The sequence below is a fragment of the Papaver somniferum genome, chromosome 2, assembly GCF_003573695.1.
Source record: "Papaver somniferum cultivar HN1 chromosome 2, ASM357369v1, whole genome shotgun sequence".
NCBI classification, from domain to species: domain Eukaryota; kingdom Viridiplantae; phylum Streptophyta; class Magnoliopsida; order Ranunculales; family Papaveraceae; genus Papaver; species Papaver somniferum.
Window position 1 is genome coordinate 88,413,663 of NC_039359.1, and position 7,854 is coordinate 88,421,516.

General features: G+C 33.9%; 1 long non-coding RNA gene across 1 annotated transcript; it reads right to left on the minus strand.

Annotated features, from left to right (window-relative positions):
• Positions 1-1,293: 1,293 nt before the first annotated feature.
• LOC113353681 lies at positions 1,294-6,313 on the minus strand. The gene is made up of 9 exons (XR_003361461.1): positions 6,255-6,313; positions 5,472-5,531; positions 4,352-4,431; positions 3,429-3,561; positions 3,026-3,087; positions 2,838-2,897; positions 2,411-2,474; positions 1,959-2,075; positions 1,294-1,618 (listed from the first exon to the last, which is right to left on the minus strand). It is a non-coding gene; the product is annotated as an uncharacterized LOC113353681 (long non-coding RNA).
• Positions 6,314-7,854: the final 1,541 nt, after the last annotated feature.

Below are 7,854 nucleotides of genomic sequence, written 5' to 3' on the forward strand. Positions count from 1 at the left end.
TTTAGAGATTTTGCGCAAGAACTTATGAGCTTTTATTCTTTTCATAGAATTTTCTGTTGTTTTTTTTTCCCTCGCATCTTAAATTTTTATGTGTTTAGAAATTCCTTGTTCTTCCAAATATGCAGACTATATAGCCTATAGGTTAAAACAATCAGGAATCATGCGGATCGCCGAGTTTCTTTTCAACTATCAGCAAGACAGCAACAACGACAAAAACTTAAGACTAAGACACACCTATATATCATTTTCAACAAAATAGAATAAACTCTATGCATTGTCTTTAGATCCGAGAGAAAGATCACTTGCCCACAAGGGAAACTGCATTTTAATATGAATATTAATTTGGAAATTCAAGGAAGCACATGAATATTTTTTGAGCCAACATGGCAACGTACATTGCCAAGACGATAACAGAGAAATTAGGTGCTTCCTGCACGGTTTATCAAAGACTTGACATACAGAGAGTAGATGGTTTATCAAGAGTATAAAAACTGCGTGTATGAACTAAGCAAGTGTCATAACACGTCTGTTACAGAAATTATTTCAACATTAACTCAGTATCCTACACGAGCAAATTTGAGCATATCTCAAGTCAGATTCGAAGTTTGTAATTTGTGGGGAGTGATCATAATATTGCAAGAAAATCAAGGTTTTTGTGTTTTGATCATGTTGTTTATGTCAATAAATTTCGTTTCGTTTCCATGAATTTGTGGAAGTGTGTTGTTAAGTTTCACTGATGGGTGTTGCTGACTATTAGTCTGCAAATTATTCTGGGTGAATTTTTTTTTTCTTTTTTGATGAAAGTGTTGGATGCAATTTTGAGATACAATAATTTGTCGATAATGTTTAGCTGAAATGTTGCGCATAATTTTGGGTCAAAAGCTGTCTTCGTTTTTCAGCCTGCATGTACCACATACACTTTACACTTATACCGAAAGGGAATGATATTTGGGATTGGGATTTCTATAGTTTGGTTTGGGAAAAATACGGTTTGGTCCAAAATCTCATTCATATATACTAATTAGTCCATACCCATTCAACTAGGTACAATTTAGTCCAAAAGTTATTTAAGATATGAAAAATACACTTATAACTTTTCTGACTTACAATTTAGTCCAAATATTTACAGTTTAGTCATATATGACTCATGATGATGTCAGCAGTTTTAAATAATATAAAAAATAAATAAAAACAATTTATCTTTCGAACCGTTTGTCTAAAATTTGAAAACTTTATATATTCGGAAAGCTCTTTTCGAGAGCTATAAAAAAGAGTACCCATATGACTGTATAATTCTCATTTTAAAAAAAAATTAGTTCACATTGGTGTACAAACATCCAAAAAATCCAAAGACAAGACAAGGTGCACCAGTTTGCACACCACATGCAACTTGAATCGTCCATCTATAACACTATCCATATTAAAAACACATAACATGAAAACTCAAATGGATTTGAACCATGAACCTTCGCAAACCTTGTGATAGGTTTGGGCGCTCTACCATTACAAAAGAAGTGCACTTTTATATGGGTGCATATACCAAGTACTATGAAACCGGAAACTCTAATGGGAATTTCCTTGAACAGCTCAAAGGAAGCACCTTTAATCTACTTGAACCCTGCGAACAATTACAACAGTCAAAATTCATTTTGGAGATCGAATTTCAAAGCCTACTATTACGGATAAAAATCCAACACCTGTACACATTAATGCTTTCCCTAATTTTGGGTTCATATACATAAAATATAGATCTACAAGTGTATAAGTGTACATCTATGTACACCTAAATAATCAATATACAGACAATTACATACACCTAAATAACATAGCATGTGTGTACAATTATGCACACTATTATCTGCTCGTTCATGTTGTTCCTAATAATAGGAAGTTTCAGTCATTCTTAACTAAAAAGTGAGAGAAGAATTTTTTTATCAAACAGAGTGAGCATGGTTTACCTTCATCTGGGTCCTTCTGCTATGAAACCAGAATTAATCTGGCGAGGTTCGAGACCTAAATCTCTATTTAATTGCATCCTTTATTTCTTATTTGGATGAGCACAATCCTTAAAAATACTAGACACCAAAAACAAAAAATGTAAGTAAGTATTTAGAATTCAAATCGGTTAAGTAATCATTAGTAACTCCAATCAACCAAAACAAAGAATACTAGACACCAAAAACAAAAAATGTAAGTAAGTATTTAGAATTCAAATCGGTTAAGTAATCATTAGTAACTCCAATCAACCAAAACAAAGAACCCTGGAAGATGAAAACAAAAAACAACATAGATTTGATCTTTGGAAAAACAATTAAAAAAAAAGTTTGGTTGCAAGAAACAAAATAGAAGTATCAGCTAAACTAGTATGAAAGCAAACTAACACTTGATAAACAAAATGAAACATCGTTACCTGATCTTCGTCGCAAGGCCTGCCTATGACCTTGTCAGATCCATCGTATATGGTGCGTGTTAACCTGTCATCACCAATCAAAAAATTAACAACATATGTGTATAAATATGTACACATTAACAGGTGCGTGTCAATCAACAAGTGTATAAATATGTACACATTAACAGCAGCATGTGTACAATAATGTACACACCACAACAAGCTCCTATTCCATAAAAATATTATCTCAGAGAATATTATGTGCTACATTTTTTTGTCTCACTTAGCATCTATTAGTATCCAGATGCCTAAGGTCCGATATCAATAAACTAGATGTGAATCTATACGAGCCAATTGAGATCATCTAGCATGTTAAGTACAAATCTAGCAAATGATGAGTAACTTCAGTTAAGTTTGAAGTTAGATAAACTACTGATGGTTCACATACCTGTGTCATGACTACATCGGATAGAATGTTCTGAATCTCTGGATCCTGCATAGTCTTGGTCTGCACAATAAAAATAACACAATTGTTATCCAAACTCAAAACCAGAAGTTTTGAAGTACTTGCAAATAATCTCTTTTCTTGAGATGTCAACTACAAAAGAAGGTGGAATGAACAGATCATTGTCTCACCTGTCTCTAAATCATCAGCACTGACATCACCATGGTTCATTTTGTTAATTTTTGCCATACATCTGCAATAACATTCCAAGACATCGACTTAGGAATGCAACTTTCATCGCTGATGTAATTACAGTGTAAAGAAATACATAATTTGGTGACTGTTTAAAACCTTCTCACTCTATGCTAAATTGCTACTAGAGCATTTCCAATCTGCCTAGAAAGAATGAACACACGTATAAACAATCCACGGTAGTTGAAAGTAATGGTAATGAGATGTTTTATAAGGTAAATATGTTTCCTGAACTTCACAAACAACTGCAATTCTAGTTGAAATGATCAATCATTTAAAATTATCCTTGGATAAAATTACTAGTACAGAAAGTTGTCAAACAACTTGTTTACAGATTTTTACCTTGTAAAATCATCCGACGTTTTACCCTCAACACCATCTTCCAAAAAATATACAGAAACTTATTTACATTACGTCTATATGAGTTCCTTAACGGGTGAAGAAAGCTCTTTACTGGTGTTTTCACCCCATAAATCTGCATGACCAATAGTAGGCCAGGACGAAAGAAAGCACAACATTATTCACACTCTGAGTTGGATCTATAAAGGGTGCACTGTTATATACACATGTAATTCGTGTCACATGTGTACGACAATGTACACTAACATTATAAGTGTACTAATATGTACACATGCAATTTCTGTAGTAACCAACGGTCAGTGACTCATAACATCACTGATTCGACATCCAAGAACTGATTCAACATCCAAGAAATGAAAAAATCATTGTTCACCAAAATTTGATTAAGAGCCCTAGAGTGGAATATTATGCACACATGTAATTTCTGTCACATGTGTACAACAATGTACACTTATATCATAAGTGTATCAATATGTACACATCTAATTTATCAAAAGAAGAAGAATATGAATGATATCTATGAAAATAACAATAAGGCTCTCACACAAGTTCAGCTTTTTCATGAAGGATCATAGCTATCTTTCATTGAAGGAACTCTAGGGATATTTCACTTATTCAAAAACAAGTCAACATCGTAAAAATGAAGGAAATCAGATTCAAAATGAGACAGTCTCACACATTAACAGTCAACAAGTGTACTAACTATGTGAACATTAAACATCAACAGGAATACAACTATGTATACATTAACGACCAATATGTGTACAACTTTGTACACGTTAACAATTCAATAATAAAATGTGCACAAACTGGAAAGGAAAGTGTTTAAAGTATCACATCACATAGTAATCAAGATAACACGATAGCACAAACTTAGATCATTTAGCTTCAAAAACAGTCATCACCTGATTCCCAGAGACTCCTTTGTTCAAGTCATGATTCGAAATGCACTTATAATACCTTCATTAGCCAGGCATCTCACAACCTGATAGTAAAATTAGATATGAGAATCAGAACATGCTAGAGCAAAATACAACTGGTATATGGTTTCAACTTGTCGAAATTCAGGCATGATAAACCCCTAAACACCAGTACGCATTCTTTACTTTAGTAGGGTCAATGATTCTAGCTGCCATCTAATTTTCCTAACACCAGTATGCTATCTTTACCTTAGTAGCGTCAATGATTCTAGCTGCCATCAAATTCTCCTATTTACCAGTTGCGGCGTGGTACCCAAACTTGAAATTTTGGAGAGTACTTGTAGTAGAAATATAACAGCTAGACAGCAGATGGAATACCAATAACTATTGTGCCGGGAGAAGCAACTATACATGTACATGTAATCACCTCACCAAAAACGATCGAAGGACAGTAAGAGCTACCTGGTCCCAATTTTATTATACTGATTTGGACTCACAATAGTCAACACCATGGAAATGACAATATGAATTTCAACAATTCTCCTAAATGAGCTATCAGATGTATAAAGACGACAAGCTACATTGGTTAAGCTGAACTAACAAAAAAGTGGACTACAATATTAGTTCCTTTTAACAAGAACTGAACCCTCACATTTAGACATTTCATGCCGAAATTTATATTATTGTACAATTAACTATAACTTATTATGATAAAACTTAGACTGAAAGTTCATTTTTAACACTTAAATGCATGTCCGAAAGTGATTGGTACTGGGAGGGATTGAAAACCAAATGCATATATTTATAACACTTGTGTACAACTATGTACACATCTACAAAAAGCATGAAAAGCCAACATCCATACTCGTAAAACATGGAACATATATCCACGAGACAGGACAATAGTGTACAACTATGTACACATCTACAAAAATCCTGAAATCTAACATTCATACCTATAAAACATGTTATGTATCAATGAGGCCGGACAATGGTGTACAAAGATGTACACATCTAATAAAATCCTGAGACCAAAGATGTACACATCAATTACGCATTGCTTCCCAAATGAACAAAGAATATAAAAATGATACCAATAACTTACCTCTATCACAAAGAAGTTCAAGAACTCCCGCTCCAGACGGCATAATCAGCTTCCTCTAGCCTACAGAGTTATCAATAAAATGTAGAACAAGAAGTTTAATTATACAGTAAAAAAAATTAGGTTCATGTATGTAGTGACTATTAAATGATCCAAACTAGCTCAATAAATTACCGGAACAATTCATGGTCGAACATTCAATCTAGCCTAATTAAGCACTACGTAAGAATTGTGCATTTAATACAATAAAATAAATAAAAAGTTGTTCACATTTTTCTTAGTGTTTATCATTTACACCGTTCAAAATGTAATTCAATATCTTCCAGTCAAAATAAACTTCGACTAATTGATTCTAAACCACATAAAAAGATTGAAATCATATGAAATCTACTCACAAAATTGTTCTTCAAATTGAACCCGAAAAACACAAAAAGGCAGAAACAATTAGGTCTTGTATCACAAAACAAAAACAATTACATCTAGAAAAATCTACCAAAATCATTTCTCTAATCTTCAAATTAAGCCTAAAATAAAAAATAAACAAAAATAGATCACAGATCTATCATAAAATCTAAATCCTAGAGAAAAAATTAATCGAAAATAGTAAAAAAAAATCAAATTAATCATAAAAATGGAAAACAAGAAATAAGAAATCGATCAAAAAAAATATCAAATTAAAACGGTAACCAAAAGATCAAAAGAAAAAAAAAACATAAAAAAGAAGTCGATCAAAGATACAGAATCAATGAAAAATCAATAAACAGTAATCAAAGATCAACTACTAACCTGGAAAAAAAAGAGTCGTCTTCTTAAATTTCAAAACACGATGTCTCCCCCTCTGTTTCTCTATCCTGAAATTCTCAGATCTAAAATTGAAATTTTTTCCAAAATAGAATTTTATATATGAAAGAGCTTAAAAGGTTATTAAGGGTATTACGAAAAAGCTTATCTTTTTTGAATCGGTAGAATTTGGAGTAACTCGTCCATGTTTGGACTAAATTGTTGCAAGCGGGATTTATTTGGACTAGAGGGTATTGGGCTTCAGATGAGTGGACTACAGCGTCCAAAGCCCACAAACTTTGGGACTAAACATCAATTTCTACGTTATGAAATCTAGCTAGTAAATCCTTTATTCAAGTTAGATTAGTTTACCTAGTCAAGATAGTTTGGTATCCTCTAGGTTTATTGTTTATTCTATGATATCCTATAAATAGGAATCATCGTGTAATTGTAAAGCTTATCTCATTAAGTATTGAGATCTCTAAATATAATTTACCCCTATGGGTTTCATAGTGGACGTAGGTCAAGTGACCGAACCACTTTATATTTCCCTCTGATTTCATATCATTCCTATGTTATGACCAGTTACAGAGACATGAAGCAATATATGCTTCCAGATGATTCAAAGAGGGTGTTTGGTGGCTCATCCGGCATCTCCCCTATTGCTCATCCGGATGCAAGTCAGTGTTAGAACTTGTTTGTTTGCAGCTGACTCGGCGTCTGAATCTGAGTCAACTCCTGACTCGGACCGAGTCAGCAGTCAGACCGTTTGTTTTCCATTTTGAGTCAGATCTGACTCGACCTCTGACTCAGACATAACCCTTGACTCGGACTCATTTGAGTCAGGTAACAAAATACCCCTGACTCATGGGACCAAACCACTGACTCACTTATTTCCGAGTCAGACGAGTCAGATCTGACTCAAAACAAACATATCGACTCAGATTCAGATGAGTCAGGTGATTTCATTCAGATCCAGATGATTCAGATCCAGACGACTCAGATGAGTCAGGAGTAAACAAACATGATGTTAGTCAAATATATTGTTAGTGATGTTTTGAGTGGGAGATACTTCACATCCCAAACAAGATTCCATTGAAACCAAACAAAGTAGGAATCGAAATTCTGAGAGATGGCCATGTATGCTGCTGTCACACTAGTGCGCTTCACGATTGGTATACTAGATGGTGCGCCTCCCCATGGCTCATCAATTTTCAAGTAAGTATTGGCCAAACAATCGGACTTAATTTTTTTGGGGGGTGGCCAATATTACCATCCCATCATAATCAGAGGGTACGTGGCCCATGGATACATATCCATCCTCTGTATCCCGAGTAAACTGCTCTGTTTCTTGGGTACGTACGAGCAGGCCCGGTCCTGACAATTTGGAGGCTCTATGCCTGAAAAAATTTGTGGCCCCCTAACATAAAGGATGGTACTCCTAATCATAATAACAGTTAAAACAGTGGAAAAAATCAATCAATTTAAGATATAAATAAGATGTTGAGCCTAATGAGTTACTTGATAAAGCTATTTCCTTTTGCAACAAAACATTATCAGACTTTGTTAAGTCGAACACTTAATGTTTTTTGGGATCTTCTTGGAT